This window comes from Panthera pardus, unplaced genomic scaffold, assembly GCF_024362965.1.
Source record: "Panthera pardus isolate Hobbes unplaced genomic scaffold, ASM2436296v1 HiC_scaffold_17, whole genome shotgun sequence".
Lineage (NCBI taxonomy): Eukaryota > Metazoa > Chordata > Mammalia > Carnivora > Felidae > Panthera > Panthera pardus.
The window spans coordinates 109,175,991-109,193,401 of NW_026526732.1; the positions used below are offsets into that span (position 1 = coordinate 109,175,991).

A 17,411-nucleotide genomic window follows, 5' to 3' on the forward strand; every position below is an offset into this window, starting at 1 on the left:
ATGTAAAGGGTCCCCACACGTCCTCTCAAACTATAGGATGATTCTACATCACTTGTCATGTGTTTGAAGGAACAGGGAGAGGTGTGGCATGGAAATTGATCTGGTGGAAATAAGGCAAGGATCTACAGGCTACGTATTTCATCTTCTAGAAAATGACTTCCGATTGATAACTCCATTGAACCCTCAGAACAGTCCCACGAAGTGCCAACACCCACGCGTACAAAGAGAAAAACGTGCAGGTAAGAGACTTTCATGAATCCTCAAGGCTACTGAATGTTGGAACGAAAGCATCCAGTCTTCGTGTTTCCTTGGGGAGAAACACGAGAAATGACCCCCTTGAGAACTGAAAAGCAATAATCACTTTTCGGGTCCCGTGGATAAACCCCATTTGGTCGTGGCATATCATGCTTTTTAAAAACTGCTTGATTTGGGTGCCTGGGTGGCTCAGTCGGTTGAGCATCTGACCCAGAGACATGGGATTGAGTCCCATGTGGACCCTGCTGGAGATTCTCTCTCCTTCTGTCCCTTTCCCACACCCACGCTCTCTCTCTCTTTCAAAAAAAGTAAAAATATTACTTAATTGAATTTGCTAAAATTTGTTAAGGATATCTGCAACTCTTTTCATGGGGAATATTGGTCTGTGATATTTTTTCTCAACTGTCATTTGGTTTTGATATCAGGGTAACGTTGACCTCATAAAACGAATAGGAAAAGTGCTCCCTCCTCTTCTAACTTTTGGAAAAGTTTATGTGGACATGGTGTTCTTCCTTCTTTAAAGGTTTGGTACAGTGCACCAATAAAGCTCCTTGTTGGCCTGGATTTTCCTCTGTGAGGTTTTTAATGACAAATTCTATGTTAATTAGATTGATGACAACTTAGATTAGTTGTTCTTGAGTGAGCTGTAGTTTGATCCATTTAACCTAATTTATCACCTTAATGGACATAATATTATTCATAACATTATTTTATCGTCTGTAGAATCTGGTTCCCTCTTTCTTTCCTGGTATTGGTAATATGTGACTTCTTTCCAGATCAGTCTGGTAGAGATTTGTCAATATTATTCAACTTGTCAAATAACCAGATTTTGGGGTTCACTGATTTTCTCTACTGTTCTTCTGTTTTGTTTAATTGAATTTTGCTTTTCTCTTTAATATTTCTTTCTGCTTATTTTGCATTTAATTTGCTCTTCTTTTTTTCTAGTTTTTTTTTTTTAAATTAAGTTTTAAATTTTAATTCCAGTATCGCTAATCCACAGTGTTATATTAGTTTCAGGTTCACTTTTTCTAGTTTCTTGGGGTGGACTATAATTCACTGATTTAAGAACTTTTATAATATAAGCATCTCTTGCTATAAATTGCTCTCTATACAAAGCTTCAGCTGTAGATGTTTTATGTTTTTTTACTTTCTTTAAAAAAATTTTTTTTAATCTTTGTTTTTGAGAGGCAGACAGAGTGTGAGCAGGGGAGGAGCAGAGAGAGAGGGAGACACAGAACCTGAAGCAGGCCCCAGGCCCTGAGCCCGATGCGGGGCTCGAACCCACGAATCGTGAGGTCATGACCTGAGCTGAAGTCGGACACTTACCTGACTGAACTACCCAGGTGCCCCTTGTTTGTATTTTCTTAATAAAAAACTTAAATTTCCCTTGTGATGTATTATTTGACCTGTGGGTTATTTAGATGTATTGTCTTTAATTTCCGTTACTGATTTCTGGTTTAATTCTGTCATGCTCAGAGAACATATTTTCCATGATTTCACATCCTCTTAAACTTACCAAGATTTGTCTTATAGCCCATAATACAATTTGCCTTCGTGAGTATTCAATGTTTCTTGAATATAATATATTCTGTTGTTGGATAGAAGGTTCGATAAATGTTAATTAGGTCAAGTTCATTGATAACGTTGTTCAAATCTGGCATATTCTGACTGACTTTCCTGACCATTGTGTTCTACCAATTACTGAAAGAGAGTGTTAAAATCTTTAACTGTATTTGAGGAACTTTTCTCTTTCTCTTTGCAGTTTCTCGGATTTTGCTACATGTATTTTGAAACAGTTATTAATGGTATACAGATGTAGGGTTGTTATGTCCTGATGTATTTACCCCTTTACCATCATGAAATGTCCCTCTCGATCTGTTTTCCAGCAGTAAGGTGGGGTGCTTTTTTTCTCATTCGTTTTTCTTCTGCCAGGTATCCGCGTTAGTGACTGTCTGGAGTCGCATGCTGTCCGAAGAACACTGTGTTGTACACCGTATTCCGTTTTCCAGTTTAAGGTGGACGGGTATGTCTGGTCTCAGGTGTTCCACAATGCTGCAGATCACAAGTCCTTCTGGCACTGGCCGCTTCCAGCCCACCGATCTGACTTTAAATCTTGGCGGGGTATTCGCCCATTCCTTTGTGTGGTTGCTTAATCATCTTTTTCTTCCGTGACCCTCTTCTTGAATACAGACATTTCAACAACTAAATTTATTCCTGGTCAACACGTGAGGGTTAACGCTTAGTGCAAGTCCATGAAAAAATAAGGGCGGTCAGTGTTCAATGGCAGAAGCGCCCCCCCCCCCCAGGATGGTTATGTAAATTTCATATACAGGTATCGATACGTAGAGGTAGACAGATGCATGTGTACACATGTAGATTTGTAGAAGCCGGTTGAATAGTCCACATAAACGTTGAAGCGCTGAAGCTCAGACCCCCCAGGGCAGTTTGACCCAGACGGGAAGACAGATAAAAAGTGGGTAAGATTAGAACAAGCTGGAACCCACAAGCATGAACTGGATCCCACCGGATGGACTGAAATCTGTGTCAGCTTTGGTTGCCTCAGAACTCGGTGGTGCAGGTGTCCTGCAGAAGCCAGGGCCCTTCATTTAGGGCTAAACGCACACATGTGATCCGGGAAAGGAGGAGGCTGAAGGAGGGTGCAGGGGAAGGGGGGGTGGGGGGCAGTGGCAGACCCAGCTCTGCCTCCTGAGGAGGTAAGTCAGCAGATGAGTTAAAATGAGCAACAAGATGGCTGCTACTTGACCTCTTCCTCCAAATCTCCCCCAAGAATGTCTCCTGGGGACCATCCAATCAGAAACACATAGAAAAGGGAATTCTGGGGAATGTAGTTCAACCTGGCCAAGTTGACACAGATAATGAAGATAATGGGGGCGCTGGATGGCTCAATAAGTTGAATGGCTGACTCTTCATTTTGGTTCAGGTCATGATCCTGGGGTCATCTGATGGAGCCCCTCATGGGGCTCCGAGCTGGGTGTCGAGCCTGCTTGGGATTCTCTCCTACTCTCCCTCTGCCCCTCTCCCCTACTCGCACTCGTTCTCTAAAATAAATATAAGAAGGCAATGTTTTAGTATTTACATATATAATAACCAAGAGCACACTGTCTTAATTAGTATGGATTTATAAGTAATTACATATGTCTTGAATATATATATATATACATATATATATATAGTATCAGTATCAGTATATAATATATATATATATATATATGTATAGTATCAGTCTTCCAACTTTGCTATCTTCTTCCAACTTTGCTATCTTCTTCCAACTTTGCTATCTTCTTTCGGGCGCAAAGTTCTTCTGCATTTCCAAATGTGTTTTTAAAGCAGTGAGCTAATTTCCATACAATACATAGAGATTGATTGGATTTTATTGAACCTATTGATCAATTTGGAAATAGTTGTCATCTTGATAAAATTGAGTCTTTCCGGGGCACCTGGGTGGCTCCCATGGCTGAGCATCCAGCTTGATTTCAGCCTGATCTCACGGTTCATGGGTTCGAGCTCCACGTTGGGATTCTCTCTCTCCCTCTCTCTTTGGCCCCTACCCTGCTTGGACACATGCTCTCTCTCAAAATGAATAAACAAACATTTTTTTTTAAATTGAGTGTTTCGAAACATAGTATTTCCCTATGTTATGTCTAATGCTCAAATTGTGCTTGGGTTTTTATTTAAAGGAGCATATTGTTAAATTAATTGTTCTATGGGTTTCTTTTCTTCCTTCAACTTTTTATTTTGATCTAATTTCTAATTTATGGAGAAGTTGCAAGATAGTACAAAGAATTTTCATAAATCCTTCACCTATATTCGCTGTTAATTTATGATATGTTTTTAAATAGCTAGATATATAGAAATAAGTTTACACATATGTTTTTTTCTAGTGTTTCAGACAAGATGTCCCTTTACCACTAAATACTTCAGTGTGTATTTCCTAAAACCAGGGACGTTCTCTTTCCTAACCACAGAACAGTTATGAAATCTGGATTAAAACTCTTACTTGATCTAGAGACCTTGTTACTGTTTTGCCAATTGTGCGAATCCTTTATTTCAACAAAAATAGATGGCATTCATTTGTCCTGTCTCCTTAGTCCTTTCGTCTGGAAGAGCGCCCCCATCTTTGTGTTTCATCTCATTGACCTTCAAAGCCTAACTTGGGCAGGTATTTTGTAGAACGCCCCCTCACCCTGAGTTTGATGCTTTCCCGAAAGTTAAATTCAGATTGTGCGCTTTTAGCCGAGCACCACGCAGATGAGGTCGAGTCCACCGAAGTAGGTCTCTGGGCGGCACAGGATGCTGCCTGTGTCCATCGTCCCGGCTGTCGGGTTACCGTTCTCCTTCTGTACTACTCATCGTGACACATGCAGCTCGCTTCGTTTGCATCCGATCCGGTTGCCTAGAAAACAGTGAGGTGCAGGAAGACGGACGAGAACGGAATGGAGCAAGCACGTGGTCGGGGGCCCGGGACCCGCGGGAAAGCCCCGCCGCCAGGGGGCGCCCGCGGCCCGGAGACCGCCAGCCCGGGCGGGGGCGCACGGGGGGCGCGCGTGGCGTCCTCCCGCGGGAGCGCCGCAAACCGCGCAGGGCCCGGGGTCCCTCCGCGCTGGGTCTGCGGGGGCACCCGGGCCTTGTGCCCCCGCCACCGGGCGCGCCACCCGTAGGAGGAAACCCAGGCGGCGTCGCCGCAGAGAAAAGCTTGCTCGGTGGGTTTTGCGGGGTTTTGCCTGTGAAGACCATTTTTTAAAAAACCGCCGCACGACGGGAGCCCGGAGGCAGCGAGAGGGACGGAGCGGGGCCCTGGTCACCAGGGCCGCCCCGCAGTACCCGCGGGGGCGCAGAAAAACACGCCGTAGTCGGCAGGACTCGAACCTGCGCGGGGACACCCCAACGGATTTCTAGCCCGTCGCCTTAACCGCTCGGCCACGACTACCCGCGGGCGGGAGCGCACGGCCCGGCTTCCGTGGGCCGCGGCGGCGACGCGCACGATCCCTCGGGAGCTCCGCGGATCCCCCGGGCCGACCCCCGGGACCCCGGAGCGGCGGTGCCACCAGCGGTCCCGGGTGAGTCCGGGCTTCCAGGACTTCCGGGCTTCCACGCGGGCTCCAGGTGGGTTCCCGGTGAGTTCTAGGCGGGCACCAGGCGGGCACCAGGCGGGGGACTGCTTCCTTGGCTGTGTGCCCCGGGCGGAGGGCGCTCAGAGTTCTGCACCCCCTCGCCGGCAGGTTGCTAAGCCTCTTGTTTCCCCCTCGGCTTTGACGTTGGGCCGAGGCCCGGGCTGTTTCTCTCCAGGTTTAACCAACGCCCCGCAGCGTCTGTATTTCCTCTTAGGTTTACATGTTAGTTTCTCCGGCCGCGTTTTCCCAACTCTTGAAGCGGATTTTGTCTGTCCTGCTTAGAAGGTCTTAATCTAATTTTTAAACAGGGAGGACAAGGAGGGGAGGGAGGAGGGCATGGGTGGGGAGGAGGAGGGGGTTCGAGCCGAAGACAGAAGGGGCTTCGGCGCCACTAAACCGCCCGGAGGACTGAAGTATGCGTGGAGGCGGCTAAAGCCATATGTGGCCATAGACTGTGGCTATTACCATGGTGACCGAAGAAGACAAGGGGACTCTTGGAGACACCCAGACCTTCTGCAACACCTCCATTGAGGACATGCCCCTCAGTGTTCCCGACCTTATGTGAGAGGGGCTGTCCTGCTCCCCGCAGCAGCCAGGGGTCTGTGCGTGGGGCGAAGGGGGGTTGAGGAGGAGCAGGGGAGGGGAGAGGAGGGAGACAGGGATGAGTATCTTGCTATTCTTTGCCTTTTTTTCTTTGAATAAATGTCCCTTTTTTGAGGCAAAAATAAAGACAAGAGGAGGAGGGGGGAGAGAGGTGACGGGAAGAGGGAAGGGGGTGGGAGGGAGATGAAGGAGGTTCCTCTCCTAACATAAAATCAATTCTAGGAAACCCCCCGGTTTAATGGAGGGGAGTCTGCTCTGAGGGGAGTATTAAGGCGGGTTTGGGGTAAAGGAGCCGGACTCCGGGTTTAACTGAGCAGTCTATTGGCTGAACTGCCTTGCCCATCAAACTGAGCATCAATCGCGTAGTCATTGTTTACACATCGGGTCAACTTATAACGTGACTAAGTGCAAATTTAAAGCAAAACGGAAGTTGTGATATAGATGTTGCCGTAATGTGTCACATTATGACGCTTTTATTTGGTCCACACGTTTTTAACAAACCTGTGACGTTGTAAGTAAATTCCTGTGCAACTGTAGTTCGAGGGAAGTCAAATACCTGAGAAAAAACAGAAACGTTTCATGCTTTCAAAACAGACAAAACAAATGTGTGGTGGTAGGAATCAGAAAGGTGATGGTCGAAGGTCCCTGTGGCTGCGAAAGTCCGCGAGGAGAACCTGCCCGGGATGCCGAGAATGGGGTTTCTCATTCTGGGGTCCCGGGGACACAGGTGCGTTCCGTTTGTGAAACTTTCTTGAGCTGTGTCGTTACAGTTCACGTCTTTTTCCTCATCACTACTACATTGTGTTGTATGTCCCTAAAGATTTCCTTCAAAAACAAAACCTCTGAAGCTATTGTAAGCGAAAGGGGTTTAATGAAGAATACAGACCCCTAGGAAAGTTTGGGGGGGGGCGTGGAGGGAGGTGCCAGCTCTAATCCAACCCCGCGGAGATGGGCTCCCAGAGAGCCTGCGTTGTCTCTGCAGTCGAGAAAGCAGAAAATCCAGACGCTGCCCCTGGAATGGTTGATTTCAGACGTCTGTTGCCTGAACCTCGGGGCAGAAATCTGGAGGCTTCTGCAACACCCGTGTACTTTCCAGGGCAGTGGGTCTCAAAATTTGGCACAAGAGCCTTTTGTCATGGCAGAAAGCAAGTCAGCCAGTGACTTGTGCCCTGGTCTCAGAGAGGAGAGGTCGGTGCCATTGCAAGAAAACTTTGATGCTACTCGGGTCCCCTAGAAGCAGTTTGGGAGGTGGGTCAGAGTATTGGGCTCTGGATAGCAGGAGATGTAAAAAAAAAAAACAAAAAACAAAAAAAAAAAAACAAAAAAAAAAACTCGGGGGGTTAACTTGGCCCTGTGATCAGTGGGTATCAGATAGACAGAAACAGAATCTAAGAAAACACAACAGTCAGAAAGTAGTTTACATTTCTTTTTTAAAAAAATGTGTACTTAATTTTGAGAGAGACAAAGAGAGTGCGAGGGGCAGAGGGGCAGAGAGGGGGAGACACAGAATCCGAAGCAGGCTCCAGGCTCTGAGCTGGCAGCACAGAGCCTGATGTGGGGCTCAAACCCACGAACCGTGAGATCATGACCTGAGCCGAAGTCAAGAGACGGGCCCTGAGCCGACGGAGCCCCCCACACGCCCCAGGATTTGTACTTTTAACCTTCTAGCCTCTGTCGTAAGGGAAGGGCCAGAAAGTGGAACTAGGTGCTTATGCCAACCTGCTGTACCCTGTATAGACGTTAAAGCTGAAATGTTCTGCCTTCCCAGAGAATTAAAAATAATGCACCTGTATCACACTGAGGGGAAGCCTACTGACTCCTCGAAAGCCGCCCTCACTGTTAGTGGCCAGTTTTTCAGCCATTGCCCCAGGAGATTACCCAGATTCCCACCATCTGATTTACTGCCTATAGCCTTTTTTCTTACTGATTTTAAGGAGTTCTTTACATATTCTAGACATAAATTTTTTGCCAAATGTGTGTGTGACAAATATCTCCTCCCGCTCTGTGCCTTTTCACGCTAGTAGTGTTGTCTTTGGATGTGCTGAAGTTCTTAAGTTGAAAGAAGTCCAATTTATCTTTTTTTAATGGGTATTGCTTTTTGTGCTTATTAAACAGAAATCTTCGTTAATTCAAAGTTCGTGAAGACCGTCTCCTGTTTTCCTCTATAACATTTATTGTTTTAGCTCACATAGTTAGGTCTTGAATACATCTTGAATTAGTTTAGGGGATAGTTTACAGAGGAGGGCAATGTCCACATCGTTCTCCTTTGTATGTTGAGTTCACTCAGAACTGCTTTTTGAAAAATCTATCACTTGCCCCGCTGAATTGCAGTGGCACTTTGTTACATGTGTGTGGTTTTGTGTAGGTGTATCTGTTTTGTTGTATTGATCTTTGTATCTATCCTTATGCCAGTAACACACTTTCTTAATCAGTATAGCTTTAGAATAAGTCTTGTTATGTGGTAGTAAAAGTCCTCCAGATTTGTTCTTGTGCAAGACTTCCTTGACTATGCTAAGTCCTTTCCACTGGCAGTTACACTTTATTTGATTTTTTAAAAATTTTTAATGTTTATTTTTGAGAGAGAGAGAGGGAGGGGCAGAGAGAGAGCGAGACACAAAATCCAAAATCCAAAGCAGGCTCCAGGCTCTGAGCCGTCAGCACAGAGCCCGATGCGGGACTTGAACTCACAAACCGTGAGATCATGACCTGAGCTGAAGTTGGACGCTTAACCGACTGATCCACCCAGGAGCCCCTGAAATTGCATTTTAGAGATGGTCAATTCTACCAAAAGTCCTGTTTGAATATTTTATTTCAAATACGTTGAGTCTGTGTCTTTCAGTCTATGAATATGGTATATCCTTTCATTTAGACAATTTTTAAAATTCTCTGCACAGTGATTTGGAGCTATTAATGTAGCACTGTTGTACTTTTTAATGACATTTATTACTGTATTTGTTATTAGGTTATTCATAGTTTTCTTGCTATTGTAAGTGACATTTTAAAAAGTTGTCTTTTTTTTTTTTTTTTTTTTTTTGCCAGTGTGTATGAAGATGACATATATTTATTTGGATGTTGGGTTTTGTATGCAGCAAATTTGCTATTTTTACTTATTAATTCTAATAATTTATAGATTTGGGGAGTTTTCCAAGGACCTAATTGCGTCATCTGCAAATGATGACAGTCATATTTCTTCATTTCCAATCTCAATGTCTTTAATTCTTTGTTATACCTTAACTTATTTTATGAGCTAAGATCCCAATACAACTTTGAAAGCAGTGGTGGGAGTGACCATACTTGTCTTGGTCCCAGTATCTGGGAGAAAGTGTTAAATACTTACCATGATCAGGATGTCAGATGTCGGATTTTGTATATGTGCATCATGGGATTAAGAAATCTCCTTTCCATTCCTAGACTGGTGAAAGTTTTTAATGAGGGGTGTTGACTTTTGTCAAATGCTATGATCATTTGATTTTTTTCTCTTACTCTTTGTGATACATTTCAAGTGATTGATGTTTATATTAAACAAATTTCATATTACTAAGACAAGCATTACCTCTTTACTTTCAACTCATTGGATCACTGATATTACTGGATCTGATTGCTATTATATGGTTTAGGAGTTTTACATCTAGAATGTTCAACACATAGATTGACCTGGAATTTCCTCTCCAGTAATACCCTTGTCAGGTGTTAGTATGAAGATTATTCGGGCCTCGTCAAGAGAGTTACGAATGTTTTTACTTTTTCTGTTTGCTGAGAGAGTTTATGTATGGTATTATTCCTTCCTTAATGGTTTAAGGTTTCAACAGTGAAGCCATTTTTGCATACTGTTTGCTTTGTCAAAAGGTGTTAAAAGCTGAATTGTGTTCCCTCCCAGATGCATTTTTTTAAACTTTTTAAATTTATTTTTGAGAGACAGACAGGGAGAGATATAGCATGAATGGGGGAGGGACACACACGCAGAGAGAGAGACACGGAACTTGAAGCAGGCTCCAGGTTCTGAGCTGTCAGCACAGAGCCCGACATGGGGCTTGGACCCATGAACTGTGAGATCATGACCTGAGCCGAAGTCGGACGGATGCTCAACCGACTGAGCCACCCAGGCGCCCTTTCCCTCCGATTCAGGTGCTGAAGACCTAACCGCCACCCCCACCCCAGTGCCCCACCTCAGAATGTGGCTGCGCTTGGAGATAGAGACTTTAAAAAGGAAATTAAGTTAAAATGAGGCTGTTAGGATGGGCGCTAATTCAATCTGACCGGTACCCTTATAGGAAGAACTTTGCACACCGAGAGACCCCAGAGATGAGCACTCACGGGAGAAAGGCCATATAAGGACACAGCTGTCTTCACATAAGAGAAAATGGTTCTCTGCAAGCCAGAGAGACAGGTCTCTGGATAAACCAAGACTGCACCTTGATCTTGGACTTCTAGCCTCAAGAAATGTGAGAAAATAAATTTCTGTTGTTTAAGCCCCTGATTCTATGGTATTTTGTAATGGCGGCCATAGCAGACTAACACTGAGGGTAATTATGACTTTAATTTCTCTCGTAGACTTCAGACTGTTTGAACTTTTAATTTCTTTTTGTGTCTGCTTTGGTAAGTCACGTTTATAAAGGAACCTGTGATTTATCCTCTATTATCAGATTCCTTCCCCACGAACTATTCATTTTATCTTTTCACTCTGATCTTGATATCAGTAAGATCTTTAATGTACCCCTTTTATACTTTTTCCTCCTTAAAAATAGTCTGGATTTGGGGCGCCTGGGTGCCTCAGTCGGTTGGGCGTCCGACTTTGGCTCAGGTCACGATCTCACGATTCGTGGGTTTGAGCCCCGCGTCGGGCTCTGCGCTGACAGCTCAGAGCCTGGAGCCCACTTTGGATTCTGTGTCTCCCTCTCTCTTTCTGCCCCTCCCCTGCCCACACCCTGTCTCTCTCCCTCTCAAAAATAAATAAACATTAAAAAAATTTTTAAAAAATAGTCTTGATTTAACAATTTTACTATGTGAAAAGCAAATTTTTGTTCTATTAATTTCCTCTATTCTTTTTCAGCGAGTATCACACTTACTATTGTTTTTTCCTTGAGACTTTTAAAGATTTAATTTACTGGATTGTTAAAACTCGATTCTTGAGATGAAAGCTTCGATCATTACCTTTCCATTTTTCTTCTCTGTTAATGTGTAGATTTGGAGCTAACGATTAGACTTCAAGTGCTGTTGTAGCTTCTTGTCATAAGACGTTATAGATCCGGTTTTCATTATCATGCAGTTAAAAATCGTTTACAGTTTTTTAAACTTATTTGACCCACAGGGTTATTTTGTAAATTCAGTTCCGTTACTTGATTTTGTAACATTTGAGGATTTTCCACTTGTTGATGTTCTTGACATTGGTTTTTATTTAATTTTCCAGCGCTGGACCTGTTCTGCTTGATCTCTGTCTCCTGAAACTTGTTGAGACTTGCGTGATGCTTCGCCTGTAGTCATTTTGCTCAGTGTCTCCTGTGTCCCCCAAAAGCTCAGGTGTTCTGCAGTTGGGTATCGTATTGATCCAGTTGCCTAAAATTTCCTCACTAAATTTTACTTAATTTTCCATACGAAATTTTTCTCTAAGTCCCATTTGTTATTTCTACAGAGGTGTTGAAATATCAACTATGATTATGGATTTTTGTGTATCTTCATTTAGCTCTGTCCATCTTTTGCATTCTGTGCTTTGAAGCTGTTATTATGCCCGTACAAATATAGTGTAATATTTTCTTACTAAATTGACCCCGGAGGTTATGAAATAGCCTCATTATTTTTAGTAATGCTTCTTTCTTAAAGGCTACAAATTCAAATTATTATCATTAAAGTGGGTTGGGTCAGTTTTCGTTGTTGTTATTTATTCTGTGTCTTCCATTTTTTTACTTCAATTCTTTTTTAAAAATCCATATGTTTAAACTGTGTGCCTTATAAAAAGCATATCGTTTTGGGTAAATTTTTTTCCCGTTATGATGATCTGTCTTATAATTGAAATATTTAGTCTACGAGCATTAAAGATAAGTAGTTACTTAGTTTTGTTTCCAGTTCTCTCAACTTTGCCAGTTTGTTCTCTGTCCTCCCATTCCTGCTCCCTTGCCTCTTTTTAAATCGATAAGTATTTATATTATTCACCTTCTTCTGGTTGAATACAGGATTTTAGTATAGATATCTTGCTCATCTTTTATTAGATTTACTGCTAGGCAGTTGACATTTTTGATGCTTATTGAAATTGGAACTTTTTTTTTTTTTTTGAGAGAGAGCATGAGCAGGGCAGGGACAGAGAGAGAATCCCAACCAGGCTTCATGCTCAGTGTGGAGCCCTACATGGGGCTTGATCTCACGACCATGACATCATGACCTAGGCCGAAGTCGAGAGTTGGGTGCTTAACCGACTGAGTCACCCAGCACCTCGCCCTTTATCATGTCTTGTCATGCATATCTGCTAATGAGGCATTCTCCCTGCTTTCCTTCCTTAGTGAGTGAAGACCATCCTTATTTTGCCTTAATTTTTTTCATTTTCTCAATTTAGGTATAACTTACATACTGTAAAGACCACAAATCTTAAAATTATATAGTTGATCAGCTTTCGCATGTACATATACCTGTATGACAATCACCACGATCAAGATACAGAATATTTTCAGCAGTGTAGAAGGCTCTCATTAGTCTCATCCCTGTCCGTGTGTACCCTCCCTCCAAGGACAAGCACTCTATCGTCATATATTAATTTTGCTGTTTTCGTACTTCTTATAAGTGGAGATGGACACTCCTCTAGGTGTTTTTTTTTAATGTTTTATTTATTTTTGAGACAGAGACAGAGCATGAATGGGGGAGGGGCAGAGAGAGAGGTAGACACAGAATCGGAAGCAGGCTCCAGGCTCTGAGCCATCAGCCCAGAGCCCGACGCGGGGCTCAACCTCACGGACCGTGAGATCGTGACCTGAGCTGAAGTCGGCCGCTTAACCGACTGAGCCACCCAGGCGCCCCTTCTAGGTGTTTTTTTGAGTGACATCGTATCTGTGAGGCTTGGCCACGTTGCTGTGTTTATCAGTAGTTATTCCTTATAATGGCTGTATACTATTCCACATTTCCATTCTGCCACTGACAGTACATTTAGGTGGGTCAGACTTTGACTATCACAAATGACGTTGCTACAAACATGCACGTACACGCTCTTTGTGTTGGTTACATGGTCAAGTAGGATAATATCTGGGTCACAAGAATATTATGTGTAACTTTTGTAGGCACGGTGAAACATTTTTTCCAAGTGGTTACACAAATTTATACTCCTACTAGCAACGTGAAAATGCTCTTACCACTAGTTTTTATGCTTAGAATTTTAAATTTTAGACATTCTCATGGGTGTATGGTGCTATCTAATTTTGGTTTCGATTTGCATTCCTCTGGTGAGTCATGATGTTGAGTGCCTTTTTATATGCTTATTGACCATTTCGAATATTTAAAAAAAATTTTTTTTAACATTTATTTATTTTTGAGAGGAGAAAGAGCATGAGCAGGGGAGGAGAGAGAAAGAGGGAGACACAGAATCTGAAACAGGCTCCAGGCTCTGAGCTGTCAGCACAGAGCCCGACACGGGGCTCGAACTCACAGACCGTGAGATCATGACCTGAGCCGAAGTCGGATGCTTAACCGACTGAACCACCCAGGCGCCCCCATTTTGAATATTTTTAACAAAATGTCTGCCAAGCCTGTTGCCCATTTTCTTTTTCTTTTTGTAATGTTTACTCATTTTTGAGAGACAGAGAGAGACAGGGCACAAGCAGGGGAGAGGCAGAGAGAGAGGGAGGCATGGAATCCAAAGCAGGCTCCAGGCTCTGAGCTGTCAGCACAGAGGCCCAACACAGGGCTCAAACTCACAAACTGCAGGATCATGACCTTGAGCTGCAGTTGGACGCTTAACCAACTGAGCCACCCAGGCGCCCCTGTTGCCCACTTTCAAGTTGAGTTGTCTACTCTTATTTATTCGTAGACGTTCATTTGATGGATGGATGGATAATATACATACAGATCCCAGATACCTCCTCCCATTTCAAGGCTTTGTTTTTGCTTTTTTCGTGGGTGTCTTTTGCAACCAATACATCCTTATTTGAAGTGTCCAACTCTTCAACTTCTTATTTTATGACTCAGTTGGTCCCATTTGAGAAATCTTTCTCTAGCCCAAGTCCATGAAGATATTCTGCTCTGTTTTCTTCTAGAAACTGGGTTGTTTTTTCTTTCACATGAAGGTTTATCACGAAATAGTTTTGTTTGTAATGCATTTATAACACGAAGTAGGAAGTCAAGGTTCATTTAATTCTATCAAGATGTTGTATCATTATGAAAAAGACCACCCTCGCTTGACTAAATTTATCTAGGACCTATTTTGTGAGTTGGCAGCGTAATTGTTCTAGCTTAGTTTATCTTCTTCAATATTGACTTGACTTTGCAAGTTCCTTTGCACTAGAGCCCGTTTCTACAAAAATACTTTCTGAGATTTGGATTTGGATTTCATTGAATCTGCTGAGTAATTTAAGATGATTTGACATCCTAACACTCTTGAGTCATCCCATATGCAAAAGAGATCACTTGCTTAGGTCTTCTTTAATGTAGCCCAGTAATGTCTTGTAGTTTCTGATGGAGTCTTCTTGCACAGTTTTGTCAGACTTATTCCTAGGTAATGTTTGTAATGCTATTGAAATGGAATTTAGAAAATTCTATATTTCACTTGTTTATTGCTAGAATATATTCACACGTTTGACATTTTGCACATTGACCACAAAGGCAATAACCTTCTGAATAGTAACGAAAGTAACTAAATTCATTTAACTAATTCCAGTAATTTTTAGATTCTTCTCAGTTTTGTACATTCATAATAATGGAAGGTTTCATTTCCCAGTATTAATATCAATTATTCTTGTTTTTTAAAAAAATTTTTTTAATGTTTATTTATTTTTGAGAAAGAGACAGAATGCAAGTGGGTTGGAGCAGAGAGAGAGGGAGGCAGACTCCAGGATCCAAGCTGTCAGCACAGAGCCTAACGTGGGGCTTGAACTCACAAGCTATGAGATCATGACCTGAGTGAAGTCGGGCACTCAACCAACTGAGCCACCCAGGGACTTCTATTCTGTTCTTGTTTTATTGCACTAGATTTTACTTCCAGAACCATGTTGAGTAAAAGAAATAATATAGACATCTTGGTCATGTTCCCAGACTGGGTTCAGTGTAGGTATTATTTTATTGTTTTAGGTAGACTAAAGAAATTCCCCTCTATTCGGCATTTTTTGGGTTTTTATCATGAATTGATGTTGAATTTTATCAAATGTTTTTTCTGTGTTTAATAAGATGATCATTGGTTCTTACATTTATTTTATTGATGCGGTAAATTACATTTTAAAAATGTTAAGCCAATCTTGAATTTCTAGAATAAAGTCCATTTGATCATGATGTTTCAGCTCTTTCAAAAAATATGCTTGATTTGATTTGCTTTTATCTTAGTTAACAGTTTTGAGCTTCGCTTCTGTTTATAAGAGATACTGGCCTGTAATATGCTGTTCTCATAATGTCTTTTCAGGTTCTGGATCACAGTTATGTTGGTCTCATATAATGAGTTGAAAGATGTTTTTTTTTCTGTAAGATTTCAGTAGGATTGATTTCATCTCTCTTTGCATAGAAAAATTACAAATGAATCTATCTACTCCTGGAAGTTTATATGAGTGACTTTTTAAATTGTGGATTCAATCTCTTTATTTAAAAAAATTTTCTTTGTTCATGTTTATTTACTTTTGACAGAGAGAGAGAGACAGAGCACGAACAGGAGAGAGAGAGGGAGGCACAGTATCTGAAGCAGACTCCAGGCTCTGAGCTGTCAGTACAGAGCCCCACTCGGGGCTCAAACTCACAGACCATGAGATCGTGACCTGAGCCAAAGTCAGATGCTCAACCGACTGAGCCACTCAGGCACCCCGGACACAGTGAGTAAATTATGGATTCAATCTCTTTAATAGGAATAGGACAATTCAGTTTCCTATTGCTTTTTGTGTCAGTTGTGGTAAATTGTGTTTTCCCAGGAATGTATCCATTTCATTGAACACGTCTCATGTATTGACATAAAGATGTTTATAATGCCTCTTTCTTGTTTTCAAAATATATTTAGGATATATATGAATATCATCTATTTCATTCCTACTGCTGGTATTTTGTGTGTTTATCTTATCGTCTTTTTGATTAGTCTTGTTCAGGGTGTATCGATTTTATCCTTCTTTTCAGAGCCAGCTTTTTTACTTTGTTGATTTTCTCTGATGGATGTCTGTTTTCCACTGATTGATTTTTGCACTTATTTTTTTAGAGCCTTCTACTTTGTGCATTTAAATTCCCAACGTTTTATGGCTTGCTGAGCCATAAAATTAAAAAGTTAAATCACTTATTTTCAACCTTTGTCTTGTTCTAATACCTGCAGTCAAAAATAAAAATTTGGGGGGGGGGGGAGGGCCTGGGTGGCTCTGTCATTTAAGTGTTGGACTTCGGCTCGGGTCATGGTCTTGCAGTTTGTGATTTCGAGCCCCTCACTGGGCTCTGCGCTGACAGCTCGGAGCCTGGAGCCTGCTTCAGATTCTGTGTCTCCTCCTCTCTCTGCTCCTCCCCTGCTCTTGCTCTGTGTGTGTGTGTGTGTGTGTGTGTGTGTGTGTGTGTGTGTCTCAAAAATAATAGACATTTAAAAATATGTAAAAATAAAAAAATAAAAATTTCCCTCTAAAAATGGCTCTAGCTACATCAGACAAATAAGAATATAATGCATTTCATTATTTTTCAGCTCAAAACAATTTTAAATTTCCATTTTGTTATCTTCTTTGACCCATGGACTACATAGATGTGTATTGCTTTCTTTTCAAACATTCAGAGTTTTCTGGTAGTCCTTCTGAAGTACATAAGATTGAACCTTTGTTATGGTTGGTCTATGTTAGTGTTTCTTTAAGCTAAAGACATAGCCGTCACTCCTTTTGTGTGGTTCTTATGACTAGGGTTTGTCACTTACTGCTAAGGGGAAATGCTTCTGAAGTCTCAAATAACAGTACTGTTAACCAAGTTCCCTCCAACTGGGAGAGGCGTGAACTTTAACCTCTGTGTCCCCCAGAACTGCCTGCTGAATCTCTAGAGAACATTATTGGCCTTCCAGCTGCTCTTTCCGACAGAGTTTTGGAACATCTTCCTGTGTGTGTGCAGTTGAGGGATTTGTCAATGACGTAAGAAGAATACATAGAAATTCGAGCTCCTTCTCCGTGGTTCCCTCACCACCAGAACTTTGTCCCTCGGGTTCTAGGTCTCCCCGGCCCAGCGCATCTACATCTTTGCACTTGACATCTATTCCAAAATGCTGGGAAATAGCACGTGTCCTCAAGGGGATGCCCT

At 42.3% G+C, this 17,411-nt stretch overlaps 1 protein-coding gene and 1 non-coding gene across 2 annotated transcripts in view; one reads left to right on the forward strand and one right to left on the reverse strand.

Moving 5' to 3' along the window:
* LOC109252608 (histone H2B type 1-C/E/F/G/I) overlaps positions 1 to 17,411 on the forward strand; it is a 490,736-nt gene that overhangs the window by 191,461 nt on the left and 281,864 nt on the right. The window lies entirely within an intron of this gene.
* Positions 5,122 to 5,203, reverse strand: TRNAS-AGA (transfer RNA serine (anticodon AGA)). Its single transcript has one exon. It is a non-coding gene; the product is annotated as a tRNA-Ser (tRNA).